Source organism: Helianthus annuus, chromosome 14 (assembly GCF_002127325.2).
Source record: "Helianthus annuus cultivar XRQ/B chromosome 14, HanXRQr2.0-SUNRISE, whole genome shotgun sequence".
In the NCBI taxonomy this organism is placed as follows: domain Eukaryota; kingdom Viridiplantae; phylum Streptophyta; class Magnoliopsida; order Asterales; family Asteraceae; genus Helianthus; species Helianthus annuus.
Genome location: NC_035446.2, coordinates 48,315,559 through 48,333,403, shown reverse-complemented (window position 1 = coordinate 48,333,403; position 17,845 = coordinate 48,315,559). Strand labels below are relative to the sequence as shown.

Genomic DNA, 17,845 nt, shown 5'->3' with positions numbered 1-17,845 from the left:
TTCCCCTACTTATTTGGTTTACGAACCCTCGTACTACCCGATCCTCCGATAGGTCCGTTTATTAATGTAGATACCTTCTGTGCCGTTTGATTCCGTGATCTTCTAGCATTGCTTGGTGGTTATCCTACGACTTCTAAGCAATCACAAGTGAGTACATAGACCCCTCATTTACTGTTTTTCAAACATTTTTGGGGTGAAACACATGTGCCTACTTGTTACTTTCATACTTTCCATGTTTTCACAACTTATACTTGCTATGTTCATTAGTACACTATTAATACATGATTTCATTATGTTTTGCTATGTATGTTTACTTAACATGCTAGCACATTGATTTACATTACATTACTTTGCGATATATGTTCACATGGCATATTAGCACATTGCTTTTCATGACTTTTCTGCTTTGTATGTTTACTTAGCATACTTAGTACATTGTTTTCACATAACTTGTTTACATTTGGTATAACATTTGGTTTGCATAAACGGTTCTTTACTACATTCATTAACATTAGCTACGCCGCTCGGTAGTAAGTAATGGTACCATAGGACTTGACAAATCCCGTTCCTAACATCCTGGGTTGGTTTGGATGAAAGGAATGACTGAATCCGAAAACATTTTACTTTGATAACCTTTACTCTAAGGTTATCCTGCTGTCTCAAGGCTTGAATGTAATGCGTTAACTTACCACATAAATGTTTGTATCAATAAAACAAGCTTTTACTTGGCAAAACATAACTTTTTGATTTATTCAAAATACTTTGTTTTGTTCCTTTTTACTTATGGTTAAGTATTCTCATTTTGTTACTTACCATACATAACTTTTGTTTACACTTAACTACATGACTACATTTTGGGTTTCAAACATTGACAATGGTTTAGACAAGAACAATTGATGATTGGTTTGAACATGAACTATATGCTTTGGTGGTTTGTTTAAGTGACTTAAGTAACGATATGTGTGTAGTATGCTACAAGCATGGTGGATACGCCGCTGGTACTTCCTATATATAAGTGCTTGTATTATATTACATAACATACCGTTATTTAAATCATTCAATTTTGGACATATACATTTTTGCAAATAACATATTTTTCACAATACTTTGTTTTACAAAACAATTTATTCCATACAACTTATTTTTACTTGGTTATTCTTTTAACCATACATCATTCTTTTATACATACATATTAACTGATTTGTTATCGCTTTTCAAACATTTTATAAGCAAACACTTTAACTAGATTCTTGACAAGTTTTCATTAAACATTTTCTTAAACCTAAGTCATGAATCCTATTTTCATAAAACCTATGTTACTCACAGGCATTTTTATGCTGACGTACCTATTTTCACATGTGTTTCAGGAGCTAATGCATAGGATGATCGTGACATGCTAGGGTGGACTTGGTCCTTAGTGACATAAAACAGAGCTAGACTTAGTTTAATTACGTTATGTACTCCTTAATTATGTGGTTTTAAGACAATGTAACATGTTGGTTCTTGTTTCGAACGATGTATTCCACCCTTGGGTGATGAATAAAATATTATTTTAATTACCTTGGTTGTGGAACAATAATTCTGTTACAACACTCCCCGACGTTTCCGCCACGATTTGATGTTTTACGTGGTCGGGGTGTGACAGTATTGATGCATACTATTAAATATAAATGGAAATCAAGAAATCAATAATTTTGGCTATATGTGTATTGTGAAATTAATATGATTATTTTATGTATAACTGTTATTTATTGATACTAATAAAATTAAATATATTATCAGATGGAAAATGCTAATAATGAACCAGTTAATGAGGTTAATCAATCTGAGCAACAACCGGGGGATCAATATATGACTAGGCAGGATATAGAAAATATCGTTGCTCAAGGGATAGCCAACGCTAATCCAGCAATAGTTGCTCAAGGGATAGCCAACGCTATTCCAGCAATCGTTGCTGCTGTTAAAAATCCAATAGAACCACAACAAATCGTTCCTAGCAAACGTATTTCTGAAGATAACTTCAGTAATAGCGTAAACGGAGGCAATAATCATACTATCATGAGAATGAACCACGGCAAGCTCCTCCCCCTATGAAAATGAAAGCTGCAATGCCTGGTTGCACTTACAAAGAATTTCTTGCTTGTAAACCCACTGAGTTTGCAGGCAATGAAGGAGCGACTGCGGCACTGCGTTAGTTAGAGAAAACCGAGGCAGTAATTGCCATAAGTAAATGTGCTCAGGATGATCAGGTCATGTACGCGTCAAACCTTTTCAAAGAAGGGGCGCTAGAATGGTGGAATACGGTGTTACAAGCAAAAGGAAGAAGGATGGCGTATGCTATGAACTGGGAAGAATTTAAGAGCTTTGTAGAAAGAAAATTCTGTCCTGAATATGAAAAGGAACAAATGACAAATAAGTTTTTAACCCACCGGATGGTGGATGTAGATTATCGAAAGTATACTTCGACATTCTTCGAGTATGCTCGAGTAGTACCAACCCTGGCTTCGCCAGAGCCGGTACTTATTTCTCGTTATATTTGAGGATTGATTGCTGAAATCCGTAGTATCGTCAAGGCTGCGAAACCTCGCACGATTGATGATGCGGTGGATTTAGCCAATACTCTGACTGACGAACTAGTATAGACAAGAGAAGAAAATAGAAGGAAGGAAGTAGCCCAAAAGATTACCCAAGGATTCCGTCCGGGTAACCATAAAAATTTCAAGAAAGGAGGGAATGGGCAATCTTCCACTAGCCCATTTTGCAATTCTTGCAAAAGGAAGCATTTTGGAAGATGCAAAGGATATTGCAATTTTTGCAAAATTCCGGGGCATCAAGAAGAAGATTGCAGGAGGAAGAGATTTTCAGTCTGTTACAACTATGGAGAAGCTGGACATCTTAGGCCAGATTGTCCAAAACTGAACAAACTATCTAACAATAAAGCCAAACATGCAGAAGAAGCAAAAAGGAATGTAAGAGCCTTCCAACTAACTGCTCAGGAAGCAGAGCTCATTCCAAATGTGATAGCTGGTACGTTCTTAGTTCACAACGTTTACAAAAAAGTATTATTTGACTCTGGTGCAAACCAAAGTTTTATAAATATTTCATTCTGCCAAACTCTTAACTTACCTTTAACCAGCATTAGGCAAATTTCTACAGTAGAAACGGCAGATGGGAATTCAGTTAAAATAAATAAGGTTCTGCAAAACGTAGAAATAGAACTTTTAACTCATAAATTTCCGCAACCCCATTATCTATGAAATTAGTTGAATTTGATGATGTGTTAGGAATGGGTTGGTTAGTAAACAACCATGCTTAAATTATCTGTGACAAGAATTCCATAAAAATTTGTGCACCCACTGGAGAAGTAATAATGATTACAGGAGATAAGCCATGTAAACCCATAAAGTTTATATCAGTAATGAAAGTTTCTAATTATGAACAAAAGCAAGGAATAGTATAAATGATTTCAGTAATCATTAATACTAAAGATAAAGAACTTAAGGAAATTTCTGTAGTTTCAGAATACCCGGATGTATTCCCAGAAGAATTACCAGGGTTACCACCAGATAGGGAGGTAGAATTTAGGATTAATCTAGTTCCAGAAACTATACCGATAGCCAAGGCACCTTATCGGTTAGGAACCACAGAAATATTAAAACTGAAAAATCAATTAGATGAATTATTAAGTAAAGGTTTCATACAACCTAGTTTATCCCCGTGGGAGGGGGCACCAGTGTTGTTTATTAAGAAAAAGGATGGTCCGATGAGAATGTGTATTGATTATAGAGAATTGAATAAGGTTACAATTAAAAATCGATACCCATTACCTAGGATTGATGATCTTTTCGATCAACTTCAAGGAGCTAGATATTTTTCTAAGATATACCTACGTTCCGGATATCATCAATTGAAAGTACAAGAGGAAGACATACCTAAAACTGCTTTCAGAACTAGGTATGGTCATTACAAGTTTACAGTCATGCCCTTCGGATTAACGAATGCACTTGCAACATTCATGGACAAAATGAATAGGATCTGTAAACCATATTTGGATAAAATTGTAATTATCTTCATCGACAATATACTTATTTATGCCAAAAGTCAGGAAAAACATTATCAGCACTTGCATGCACTCTTAACTTTGTTAAAGAAAAGAGAAGCTTTTTGCCAAATTCTCGAAGTGTGAATTTTGGCTGCCAGAAGTACAATTTCTAGGTCATATGGTGAATCATGAAGGTATTCACGTAGATCCTGATAAGATAGCAGCAATTACCAAATGGAAGGTTCCGCAATCCGCAATGGAAATTAGGAGTTTTGTAGGTTTAGCCGGATACTATAGACGGTTTATTAAGGATTTTTCCAAGATAGCTATATCATTAACTAAGCTAACCTGTAAAACAGTTAAGTTCGAATGTGGACCTAAACAAGAAGAAGCCTTTAGGATCTTAAAGCATAAATTAACAAATGCCCTAATCCTAGCCTTACTAGAAGGAACAGAAGATTTTAAAGTATATGGTGATGCTTCAAAGCTAGGATTTGGATGTGTGTTAATGAAACGCAAAAAGGTAATTGCGTATGCATCAAGGCAATTGAAAAAGCACGAAGAAAGCTATACCACTCATGACTTAGAATTAAGAGTGATGTGTGTAAAATGCAACATATAAATCACATCAATTAAGGCATAAAACTAACCCTTTTTAAGTACTAATGTTGGAAAAAGAGTGTTTTTGTCTTCCTTTTGTATTTTCAGGATGAAATGAGCTCAAAATCACAAAAGAAGCAAAAAGACAACTAATTCTAGCATAAATACAAGAAAAGGAATAAAAGTAGACTGCCCGGACCCTCAACGGCAACCCCCAAGGCAAAGAAGAGAAAACAGAACACTGAACACGCCCCGTGTCCAGCGAACACGGGGCCGTGCCCAAGAAGCAGCAGAAAAGATAAACCAGTAGAAGCTTCCATTGCCCACCACGGGGCCGTGTCCAGCGGGCACGGGGGCGTGGTGAAAGTACAGCAGGCGCATTAATTGTAATTGCGAATTACAATTAATGAAGAGAGAGAATGTCAGACGGGCACGGGGGCGTGTCCAACGGACACGGGGCCGTGCCCAGCCTTCTGTTCAGCCTATAAATAGGGGTGCTTGGTTTCATTCCATCTCATCCCTTGGCACACCACCTCTCTCACACTTCATCCACCACCCACCACCATCACAACACCATCATCCACCACCATCATCCATTGTCCATCATAGAGTGTGTGAGTCGTCTCGGGATCCAAGATTGATCGTATGAGTTCTTGACAATCAAGGCCATGTTTGCCTAAGTCTCTTACATCACTTGGTGAAGACAAGTGTTTAGTATAATACTTTTTATTTTTAATCTTTTGCACTTTTTATTTGGTTTTGTATTAATGACTTTAATAACTAGTTACTTATGTTGAAGGTGATCTTTCCTTATCGTTTGTCCGTGGTGTCTTGGCGTTATTTTACTATCTATATAAAATAAAAGATTTTCACCATTCATATCTCCATGGTCTATATGGAGGTATGTTGGCTACCTGGTCGGGGGTTAAGGGAACGGTTTGGTAAGGGTCTTGCCCTTGTTCAGCGTTTAGAGGTCCTGCTTAGGACCTGGGTCAATTTTAGTAGGATCTCCTTCAATGCCCATAGGTATTGGATGGCGGGGATCCAAACTCTTTGACCCCCTCATAAGTTAACTACTATTAATACTAGAAACCGGCTATTTAGGACTGTATCCCTGCTGACTCAGACTACTTAGCCGAGGGTAACGTCACCGCCGAAAGCGGGGCCTACCACAATTTGCATTAATAACTTAATTCATTATCTTTCAATAATCCGACCCTTTAGGATTGTATCCTTGCTGACTCAAACTACTGGGTTGAGGGTAACGTCGCCTTCAAAAGAGGGGCCTACTACAATAACTAAGTTAATCTCTTAAACAAGTGCAAAAGTGCGAAAATAATCAAAGGTTATACTAACACACGTGTCGGATCCAAGTGATTCATCTTGTCTATCTGTTTTTATTTTATTTTATTTTTCAGCATTTAGTTAGTTTTTATTTTTCTTAGTTTAAAACATTTTTCTCACTTTTTGATTTGATTAGACGTTGAGGATAAACCGGTATTAAAAGCTCTTGTGTCCTTGGACGACCTCGGTATCTTACCAACACTATACTACGTCCACGATGGGTGCACTTGCCCATATGTGTGTTTAGTGTTAGTAAATATCGTGTTTTATAAATTTAAAACTTGGCTAAAAGTGTAAAAAGGGGCTTAAATATACATCTAAATTATATATACACTACACACGCATCAAGTTTTTGGCGCCGCTGCCGGGGACACAAGGATTTTAAGAAAGTTAGGAATCAACGGCCTAATCATATTTTTATTTTTTTTTAATTTTTAGGATTTTTCGTAGATTTTCAGCTTCTGCAGAGCTCAGCACGGGGCCGTGCCTGGTCGGACACGGGCCGTGCCCAGCATCGTTACTGGCAGTTTTTGTTTTCCAAAGTTACAGAAGGCTGACCACGGGGCCGTGCCGGTGCAACACGGGGCCGTGTCCAACTTCCAGTAACTGGGATCTGGAAAACAATCACTGAAATTCCGACCACGGGCCGTGTTCGCTCAACACGGGGCCGTGGTGAACCTTCTGACCAACATTCTTTTCTGTTTTTATTGCAGGACTTGGAACCCGACGCCAACCTCACGTAGTGTATGAGCTCCAGTTCCAATAAAGACATAAAAGAACCACTAGAAGAACCCGAACGCTTTCTCAGAAAAAGGTTAAAAGCCAAAAACCAAGAGAAGGTTTCTGGTGATCCACCTCCAACGGCGGACCAACGTACCCTTATGGATTATCTACGACCCACAGTAGGTAATCTAGGCGCCGCTATCAATGCTCCGAATGTCGAAGCCAATAACTTCGAACTTCGGCCGCATTTGATACAAATGTTCCAAAACTCCGCAACCTTCCACGGGCTTGCGGACGAGGATCCCCATCTACATATAACTAATTTCTTGGAAATATGTGATACCTTTCGGATCAATGGAGCATCAAACGACGCCATCCGCCTCCGTATGTTTCCCTTCTCACTAAAAGACCGAGCGAAAGCTTGGCTCAACGCCCTCCCAGCTGGATCGGTAAACACCTGGGATGAACTAGCCCAAAAATTTCTATATAAGTATTTCCCTCCTGCTAAAACTGCTAAGTTAATGGCTGAAATTAATACATATTCACAAGAGGACGGGGAATCCTTATATGAAACTTGGGAAAGGTTCAAGGAGCTATTACGCAAGTGTCCCCATCACGGCCTCGCAATATGGCAACAAGTATCCACTTTCTATAATGGATTGTTGCCACACACTAGGCAGACACTTGATTCTAGCTCCGGGGGACTTTTAGGTAATCGACGCCCACACGAAATATATAATCAAATTGAGGAAATTGCTCAAACCAATTTTCAATGGCACACCCCCCGGGGAAATAAGTCTATCGCCCCGGGCGCCCATAAGGTCGATGAAAGCACTTCTTTACAAGCCCAAATCGAGGCCCTTTCTTCAAAAATAAAAAAATTGGAAATGACAAAAACAGTCTCGGTTATGGCTTGTGAAGGGTGTGGTGGGTCACATGAAAATTGGAGTTGCATGAAAGAAACAGACGATCAACAAGAAATGGTAAACTACATTGATAATAGACCTAGGCCGTCGGGTCCGCCAACGGGAACTAACAACCAAGGATGGCGAAACCACCCAAACCTTGGTTGGAGGGAACCCGGCAATAGTAGTAACCAACAAACCCAACGAACAAACTTTCAGCAACCAAGAAATGAGTCACAAAATTTCACTCAACAAAGTGGACGAGAAAGGCTCGAAGATACGATATCTCGCCTCGTCTCCGACACTGATAAGAAAAACTCGGAAAGATTTCTACAATTAGAATCAAATTTTAGAAATCAACAAGCTAGTATTCAAAACATAGAAAAACAATTAAATCAAATAGCTCAAAATTTTTCCGAGAGACCGCAAGGCGCATTACCTAGCAATACCGAAACAAACCCAAAAGCACAAGTTCACCTCATCACACTACGGAACCGCACCGTAGGGCCTGCAGAAGTGCTGCCACCAACGGAGGAAACAGTACCCACACCTCTGCAGGAAAAGGACTCCCCTCCGTCACCAGAGCCTACCAAGGCTCCTCGAGTTCCATACCCCGGTAGGTTAATTCGTCAAAAGACCAATGAGCAATTCGCCAAGTTCGAAAGTCTGTTAAAACAATTGCATGTCAATATTCCTTTTATCGAAGTCCTAACTCAAATGCCCAAGTACTCTAAATTCATGAGGGACTTCCTTACACATAAAAAGAAAATTGAAAACTTGCAATTAGTCAATTTAGGCGAAGAATGCTCTGCCCTCGTACTCAATAAACTTCCCCAAAAAAAAAATCGATCCCGGAGGCTTCACGATTCCTTGCTCAATAGGGGAATCACCCGTTCGTAATGCCTTAGCCGACCTTGGGGCTAGCATTAACCTCATGCCCTCATCAATGTTCAAAAGACTCGGCTTAGGAAACACAAGCCCTACAAAAATGAGCATACAATTAGCCGATCGATCCGTCAAATTCCCACAAGGTGTCATCGAGAATGTCTTGGTAAAGGTAAGCAGATTCGTTTATCCAGCTGACTTTGTCATACTCGATATGGAGGAAGACACCAAGGTCCCCCTTATACTAGAGACCCTTCCTTGCCACCGCCCAAGCAGTGGTGGATATGAATGATGGGACACTCACCTTGAGGTACGAGGATGATGAAGTGAAGTTCGGGGTTGGGAAGAGAATAGAGGACGACGACCCGGTCAATTACATGAAGGTTATTGATTCAAGCTTGGATGCTGCTCTCCGACGGTGTAACATGGGACGCCAGACATCCCACTCAGAAAACATATAACCTCGCATTGGGTCTAGCCAAGGACCCTTATAAACGTGGCGCACTACGGAGGCATTCCGCGGAACTATCCTTAGTTTAGTTTAATCTTTTAGTTTTATTTTGCAGAATAAAACACACTCATGGTGGCAATGGATGAAAAGGGGAACGAGAAAAAATGGACCCATGCACGAAGAACAGAGCAACCCGACACAACTCTCCATCACAGAAGGCTCAACACGGGCCGTGCCCAACCAACACGACCCCGTGCTGAGCCACCTGCAGAAAAACACCCAGTTCAGGTAACTGGACACGGGCCGTGTTCAGCGGACACGCCCCCGTGTCCAGGCTTCTGTTTTAATTCTTTAATTTTTGTTACTGGCACCTGACCACGGGGCCGTGCCCGGTCACCACGGGGCCGTGTCCAGGATGCCAGTAACATAAATCTTTGCTTTTTAACCTACTTTTACACATTCTAATCAACCAAAAACCTTATTTTTGGACACATTGAGGACAATGTGTAATTTAAGTGTGGGGGGAATGCTAAAACCTTGAATTTTGCAAATCCTAAATACAAGCCTTACACAAAACTCTATTGGAACCGCTAAACACCCCAAAATTTTTTTTCAAAAACTTTTTCATTTTTTTATCATTTACTTGTCTTAGTTTAAGTTGGGAATAACAAGTTCTAAAAAGGTTATATTTTTACAAATATACAACCGATAGCGTCGTGATAACAAAGAACCAACATAAGAAAATTACGAAACGGCATAACAAGTCTAGTTAAAAATTCGATTATATATACTTGATCACATTAAAAACCCATTCCCACAAAAGTGAGTTTTGAGCCTTTATTGAGCATAAAAATATACATATTTAGACTAAATGCTCATTTTTGTTTCTTGTGTGAATAGCCGCTTGGTTCTTACAACTCTAGAACTTGCCACGACGATACATTCCCGGTCCTTACCAACTTAAACCCAAGTAAGTAAGTGATGGAGGCATTAGGACTAACCATATTTTTCTTTCTAAACCATTATTTTTCATTTTTTTTACCACCTACCCAAAATATCCCTAGATAGCCCCTTTGAGCCTAAACCTTTCATTTCATTACCCCAAAACCCTTTTTACCCACCAAAAAACCCTTTTTATTTTTCACCATTTATTTTAGTAACAAGCTCGGTTTTTCGTAAACTCGCCTTTTTAAGTGATGAAAAAAAAAGAAAAAAAAACAATGATGAAGTCAAAAACAAACAAAAGCTATATAAAAGCTTGTTTGGAGAAATACTTCAAAATAAAAAGTCACTAAAAATAAGGTATGTCACAGAAATCGACGCTTTTTATGATTTTCGCCCTTTTTTCTAACTAACCCAACCAACCACCTTTAACCCAAGCCTAACCCTTCACCCCAAAAGTCCTCTTGATATTTACAAAGGTAAAAAGTTAAAAAGGACGAGGATTGATTGCGTGACAAGCCTATGGAAGGCGTAAGTTCCATGCCGCTCTCGAGTGATTCACTAAAAATTACACCTTCGGCCGAGTGTTGAGTGATCCCCCGTGAGGTATGTGAACTTGTATATAAATGGAATTTTAATAAGGCATGCTATGCCCAAATAAGTAAATTATCTTATGAAACGTTCAAAATAAATCATAACGAATAGGATTGTAAATAAATAAAAATAAAACTTACAAAGACCTTGGATTCCCGACACTCTAGGACAAGCTAAAAACTTTCTCTTCTACCTATTCCATTTGGGAGTGTAAGCCACATTTAAAGAGTTTTTCTTGAGGAAAAGCAAAAGTTCAAGTGTGGGGGTATTTGATGTGTGTAAAATGCAACATATAAATCATATCAATTAAGGCATAAAACTAACCCTTTTTAAGTACTAATGTTGGAAAAAGAGTGTTTTTGTCTTCCTTTTGTATTTTCAGGATGAAATGAGCTCAAAATCACAAAAGAAGCAAAAAGACAACTAATTCTAGCATAAATACAAGAAAAGGAATAAAAGTAGACTGCCCGGACCCTCAACGGCAACCCCCAAGGCAAAGAAGAGAAAACAGAAGACTGAACACGCCCCGTGTCCAGCGAACACGGGGCCGTGCCCAAGAAGCAGCAGAAAAGACAAACCAGTAGAAGCTTCCATTGCCCACCACGGGGCCGTGTCCAGCGGGCACGGGGGCGTGGTGAAAGTACAGCAGGCGCATTAATTGTAATTGCGAATTACAATTAATGAAGAGAGAGAATGTCAGACGGGCACGGGGGCGTGTCCAGCGGACACGGGGCCGTGCCCAGCCTTCTGTTCAGCCTATAAATAGGGGTGCTTGGTTTCATTCCATCTCATCCCTTGGCACACCACCTCTCTCACACTTCATCCACCACCCACCACCACCATAACACCATCATCCGCCACTATCATCCATTGTCCATCATAGAGTGTGTGAGTCGTTTCGGGATCCAAGATTGATCGTAAGAGTTCTTGACAATCAAGGCCATGTTTGCCTAAGTCTCTTACATCACTTGGTGAAGACAAGTGTTTAGTATAATACTTTTTATTTTTAATCTTTTGCACTTTTTATTTGGTTTTGTATTAATGACTTTAATAACTAGTTACTTATGTTGAAGGTGATCTTTCCTTATCGTTTGTCCGTGGTGTCTTGGCGTTATTTTACTGTCTATATAAAATAAAAGATTTTCACCATTCATATCTCCACGGTCTATATGGAGGTATGTTGGCTACCTGGTCGGGGTTAAGGGAACGGTTTGGTAAGGGTCTTGCCCTTGTTCAGCGTTTAGAGGTCTTGCTTGGGACCTGGGTCAATTTTAGTAGGATCTCCTTCAATGCCCATAGGTATTGGATGGCGGGGATCCAAACTCTTTGACCCCCTCATAAGTTAACTACTATTAATACTATAACCCGGCTATTTAGGACTGTATCCATGCTGACTCAGACTACTTAGCCGAGGGTAACGTCACCGCCGAAAGCGGGGCCTACCACAATTTGCATTAATAACTTAATTCATTATCTTTCAATAATCCGACCCTTTAGGATTGTATCCTTGCTGACTCAAACTACTGGGTTGAGGGTAACGTCGCCTTCAAAAGAGGGGCCTACTACAATAACTAAGATAATCTCTTAAACAAGTGCAAAAGTGCGAAAATAATCAAAGGTTATACTAACACACGTGTCGGATCCAAGTGATTCATCTTGTCTATCTGTTTTTATTTTATTTTATTTTTCAGCATTTAGTTAGTTTTTATTTTTCTTAGTTTAAAACATTTTTCTCACTTTTTGATTTGATTAGACGTTGAGGATAAACCGGTATTAAAAGCTCTTGTGTCCTTGGACGACCTCGGTATCTTACCAACACTATACTACGTCCACGATGGGTGCACTTGCCCATATGTGTGTTTAGTGTTAGTAAATATCGTGTTTTATAAATTTAAAACTTGGCCAAAAGTGTAAAAAGGGGCTTAAATATACATCTAAATTATATATACACTACACACGCATCAAGGAGCCATAATTTTGCCCTTAAGATTTGGAGACATTATCTGTATGGAAGTAAGTTTACTGTCTATACGGGTCATAAGAATTTAAGATATATATATTTGAACAAAAAGAATTAAACATGAGGCAAAGGAGATGGATGAAAATCCTAAGTGACTACGACTGTGATATTCAGTATTACGAAGGAAAGGCTGAAGACGGCTAGAGATCGCCAGAAGAGTTATACAGATAATAGACGAAAGCCGTTGGAGTTTCAAGTTGGAGACAAAATGCTATTGAAAGTATCTCCTTGGAAAGGAATTGTTAGATTCGGTAAGAAAGGAAAGCTAAGTCCAAGGTACGTAGGACCATTTCCAGTGATCCAACGTATAGGACCAGTTGCTTACAACTACCAGTAGCTGGAGTACATGATGTATTTCATGTATCCAATCTCAAGAAATGTCTATCAGACGAATCTTTGGTAGTACCTTTCCAAGATATAAAGGTAAACGAAAAATTAAAATTTGTAGATAAACCTTTTCAGATAGAAGATAGAAAGATCAAATTTCTCAAAACACAAACGACTAGTATTGGTCAAAGTCAAGTGGAATTCAAAGATAGGACCCTAATACACTTGGGAACGGGAATCAGAAAAGAAGCGAAAGTATCCTCATTTATTCCAGTAAATCTCGAGGACGAGATTTTTATTAAGGTGGGGAGAATGTAACAACTCTCACTAAAATTAATACTTAGTATGGTAATTATCTATTAAGAAAACCCTAATTAAGACACCCAAGTGATTCTGCACAAACCCTAAAATTTTCAGAACAATCAGAATCAGGATCAGGGCCCCTAAAACTCAGGGGGGGGGGGTAAACCCTAGTGAACGATTATCTAAATAACTTGTTGTCGAATTCAAATTTGAAGAAACTTTCAACTTAGTAGGCCTAGTCCCACACGTGGCTACCCTATAGTGATCAGGTGTCCTTTACGGACCGTAAGGAAAAAAAGTCTTACGGTCCGTAAGCATGTCAAAATTGGTGTATAAATAGTAGACATTGGGACTTGATTTCTGGCACTAAAACGACGAAGAAATTCGTTATACACACTGAGATATCATAGAAACAGTCCACAATACACACAAATTCACGAAGTGCTGCCGCAAAACAGGGTAATAACTCGATCGCTATTACGATTCAACGTCCGATCGATTGAAACTATCCAACGTATGATTAAGTGCTGCTCAAATTGAGTTATACTTTGTCATTCGTCGTGATTTCGACTTGAATGTTTGAGTGCTGTCCGAACTCGGGCTATACTCTGTCATTCGTTATGAATCCGCTGAATTGTTAAGTATTGCACTTTGTTAATCGTTGTGAGGGTTTAATCTCGTGAATTGTCGTAACTGCTGTATTAGTTACTAACCCAGTTTATGTGCATTGTTATTAAAATTAGGTTAAACAAGGCTAAATCAGTAGGCTTATACACTGCTCGTTAAATCTGCAATGTGAGTCATTCTCTTTTTATCAACTGTTTTACAATACTCCAAATTATTTTCAAATGTTATAATTACAGGGATTAAGTCGTGGTTATCTTAATCACTGGCTAGTGGGGTATTGTGCACATTACTAATTTTCTCCCAGTTAGGTTCATTGACCTACTAGGGATAATCATCACTATTTAGGTTCATTGACCTAATAGTGGTATGACCATCATCACCATTGTGACATGTCACCATTGTGACATGTCACCATTGTGACACGGCGCCAGATAAAAATAAGATATAAGCCATTGTAATTGCTCTTATGCTGTAATTTTATAACTAAGGGTCATATTATAAAACCTGAATGAACTCACTCAGTATTTCCCGCTGACAAAACCTTTTTCAAACATGTTTCAGGTGATCTGTTATGATACAGGAAAAGTTCCGTGAAGCACTACAAGCTTAAGAAAGTGGCTCATGATAAAATAAAGAAACATGTTTTGTAAAATAAAAGATTTCCCAATGAAATCAAATGATTGTAAATTACCGGGGTTTTATCCCTAAATTATGTAAACAGGCAGTTTTAAATATTGAAAGATCCTATTTTAAAAGACTTTCGCTGTCGCCTAAATTAAATACCACGGGATTTCTGTCCCGCGGCTCCTGAAACGGGTCAAACCGGGTCGGGGGCCGTGACATAATGTCCCTGATTTACCTCTTGTAAGTAAGCACAATCAAACCTGTTAGAAAGAATGATGCCGATTCCTGCTCCACTCTTACCAACCTGGGAACTCCGGCAAGTCACACTTAATCATTTTTTAAAAATATTTCAATAAAGATGCCGATTCATGCTCCGCGATTACCAACTTGGGAGCTCCGGCAAGTCAGGTTTTTCATTCAAAGAATATATCCACCCAAGCCTGACCAGCCTTGGGTGATACTGATGTGTGTAAAATGCAACATATAAATTACATCAATTGAGGCATAAAACTAACCCTTTTTAAGTACTAATGTTGGAAAAAGAGTGTTTTTGTCTTCCTTTTGTATTTTCAGGATGAAATAAGCTCAAATTCACAAAAGAAGCAAAAAGACGGCTAAATCTAACATAAATACAAGAAAAGGAACAAATGTGGATTGCCCGACCCTTCAACGGCATCCTCCCAAGCAAAAAAAAAGAGAAGTTAGAAGACTGAACACGCCCCGTGCTCAGCCAGCACGGGGCCGTGCCCAAGAAGCAGCAGAAAAGACAAACCTATAGAAGCTTCTATTGCCCATCACGGGGCCATGTCCAGTGAGCACGGGGCGTGGAGAAAGTACAGCAGGCGCATTAATTGTAATTGCGAATTACAATTAATGAAGAGAGAGAGTGTCAGACGGGCACGGGGGCGTGTCCAGCGGACACGGGGCCGTGCCCAGCCTTCTGTTCAGCCTATAAATAGGAGTGCTTGGTTTCATTTCAACTCATCCCTTGGCACACCACCTCTCTCACACTTCATCCACCACCCACCACCATCACAACACCATCATCCACCACCATCATCCATTGTCCATCATAGAGTGTGTGAGTCGTCTCGGGATCCAAGATTGATCGTAAGAGTTCTTGACAATCAAGGCCATGTTTGCCTAAGTCTCTTACATCACTTGGTGAAGACAAGTGTTTAGTATAATACTTTTTATTTTTAATCTTTTGCACTTTTTATTTGGTTTTGTATTAATGACTTTAATAACTAGTTACTTATGTTGAAGGTGATCTTTCCTTATCGTTTGTCCGTGGTGTCTTGGCATTATTTTACTGTCTATATAAAATAAAAGATTTTCACCATTCATATCTCCACGGTCTATATGGAGGTATGTTGGCTACCTGGTCGGGGGTTAAGGGAACGGTTTGGTAAGGGTCTTGCCCTTGTTCAGCGTTTAGAGGTCCTGCAAGGGACCTGGGTCAAATTTAGTAGGATCTCCTTCAATACCCATAGGTATTGGATGGCGGGGATCCAAACTCTTTGACCCCCTCATAAGTTAACTACTATTAATACTATAACCCGGCTATTTAGGACTGTATCCCGGTTGACTCAGACTACTTAGTCGAGGGTAACGTCACCGCCAAAAGCGGGGCCTACCATAATTTGCATTAATAACTTAATTCATTATCTTCCAATAATCCAACCCTTTAGGATTGTATCCTTGCTGACTCAAACTACTGGGTTGAGGGTAACGTCGCCTTCAAAAGAGGGGCCTACTACAATAACTAAGATAATCTCTTAAACAAGTGCAAAAGTGCGAAAATAATCAAAGGTTATACTAATACACGAGTCGGATCCAAGTGATTCATCTTGTCTATCTGTTTTTATTTTATTTTATTTTTCAGCATTTAGTTAGTTTTTATTTTCTTAGTTTAAAAACCTTTTCCAACTTTTTGATTTGATTAGACGTTGAGGATAAACCGGTACTAAAAGCTCTTGTGTCCTTGGACGACCTCGGTATCTTACCAACACTATACTACGTCCACGATGGGTGCACTTGCCCATATGTGTGTTTAGTGTTAGTAAATATCGTGTTTTATAAATTTAAAACTTGGCTAAAAGTGTAAAAAGGGCTTAAATATACATCAAAAAATATATAACACCTCGCACACATCAAGTTTTTGGCGCCGTTGCCGGGGACACAAGGATTTTAAGAAAGTTAGGAATCAACGGCCTAATCATATTTTTATTTTTCTTTTTAATTGTTTAGGATTTTCTAAGTTTTTCAGCTTCTGCAGAGCTCAGCACGGGCCGTGCCTGGTCGGACACGGGCCGTGCCCAGCATTGTTACTGGCAGTTTTTAGTTTTCCAAGTTACAGAAGGCTGACCACGGGGCCGTGTCGGTGCAACACGGGGTCGTGTCCAACTTTCCAGTAACTGGGATCTGGAAAACAATCACTGTAACTCCGACCACGGGCCGTGTTCGCTGAGCACGGGGCCGTGGTGAACCTTCTGACCAACATTCTTTTCTGTTTTTATCGCAGGACTTGGAACCAGACGCCATCCTACGTAGTGTATGAGCTCCAGTTCTAATAAGGACATAAAAGAACCTCTAGAAGAACCCGAACGCTTTCTCAGAAAAAGACTAAAAGCTAAAAACCAAGAGAAAGTTTCGGGGAATCCACCTATGGCGGACCAACGTACCCTCATGGATTATCTACGACCCACCGTAGGTAACCTAGGCGCCGCTATCAATGCACCGAATGTTGAAGCCAATAACTTCGAACTTCGGCCGCATTTGATACAAATGCTCCAAAACTCCGCAACCTTCGATGGGCTTGCGGACGAGGATCCCCATCTACATATTACTAATTTCTTAGAAATATGTGATACCTTTCGGATCAATGGAGCATCAAATGACGCCATCCGCCTCCGAATGTTTCCTTTTTCACTAAAAGACCGAGCAAAAGCTTGGCTCAACGCCCTCCCAGCTGGATCGGTAAACACCTGGGATGAACTAGCCCAAAAATTTCTATATAGGTATTTCCCTCCCGCTAAAACGGCTAAATTAATGACTGAAATTAATACATATTCACAAGAGGACGGGGAATCCTTATATGAAACTTGGGAAAGGTTCAAGGAACTATTACGCAAGTGTCCACATCATGGCCTTGTGATATGGCAACAAGTATCCACTTTCTATAATGGATTGTTGCCCCACACAAGGCAGACACTTGACTCTAGCTCCGGGGGACTTTTAGGTAATCGCCGCCCGCATGAAATATATAACCAAATTGAGGAAATTGCTCAAACCAATTTTCAGTGGCATATCCCCCGAGGCAATAAATCTATTGCCCGGGCGCCCATAAGGTTGATGAAAGCACTTCTTTACAAGCCCAAATCGAGGCCCTTTCTTCAAAAATAAAAAAATTAGAAATGACAAAAATAGTCTCGGTTATGGCTTGTGAAGGGTGTGGT

The 17,845-nt window shown here is 39.6% G+C and overlaps 2 non-coding genes across 2 annotated transcripts; both read right to left on the bottom strand.

Moving 5' to 3' along the window:
* Window positions 1–7,224: 7,224 nt before the first annotated feature.
* LOC118486984 lies at window positions 7,225–7,331 on the bottom strand. Its single transcript, XR_004880151.1, has one exon. It is a non-coding gene; the product is annotated as a small nucleolar RNA R71 (small nucleolar RNA).
* Window positions 7,332–17,432: 10,101 nt separating this feature from the next.
* On the bottom strand, window positions 17,433–17,539 carry LOC118486882. The gene has a single exon (XR_004880049.1). It is a non-coding gene; the product is annotated as a small nucleolar RNA R71 (small nucleolar RNA).
* Window positions 17,540–17,845: the final 306 nt, after the last annotated feature.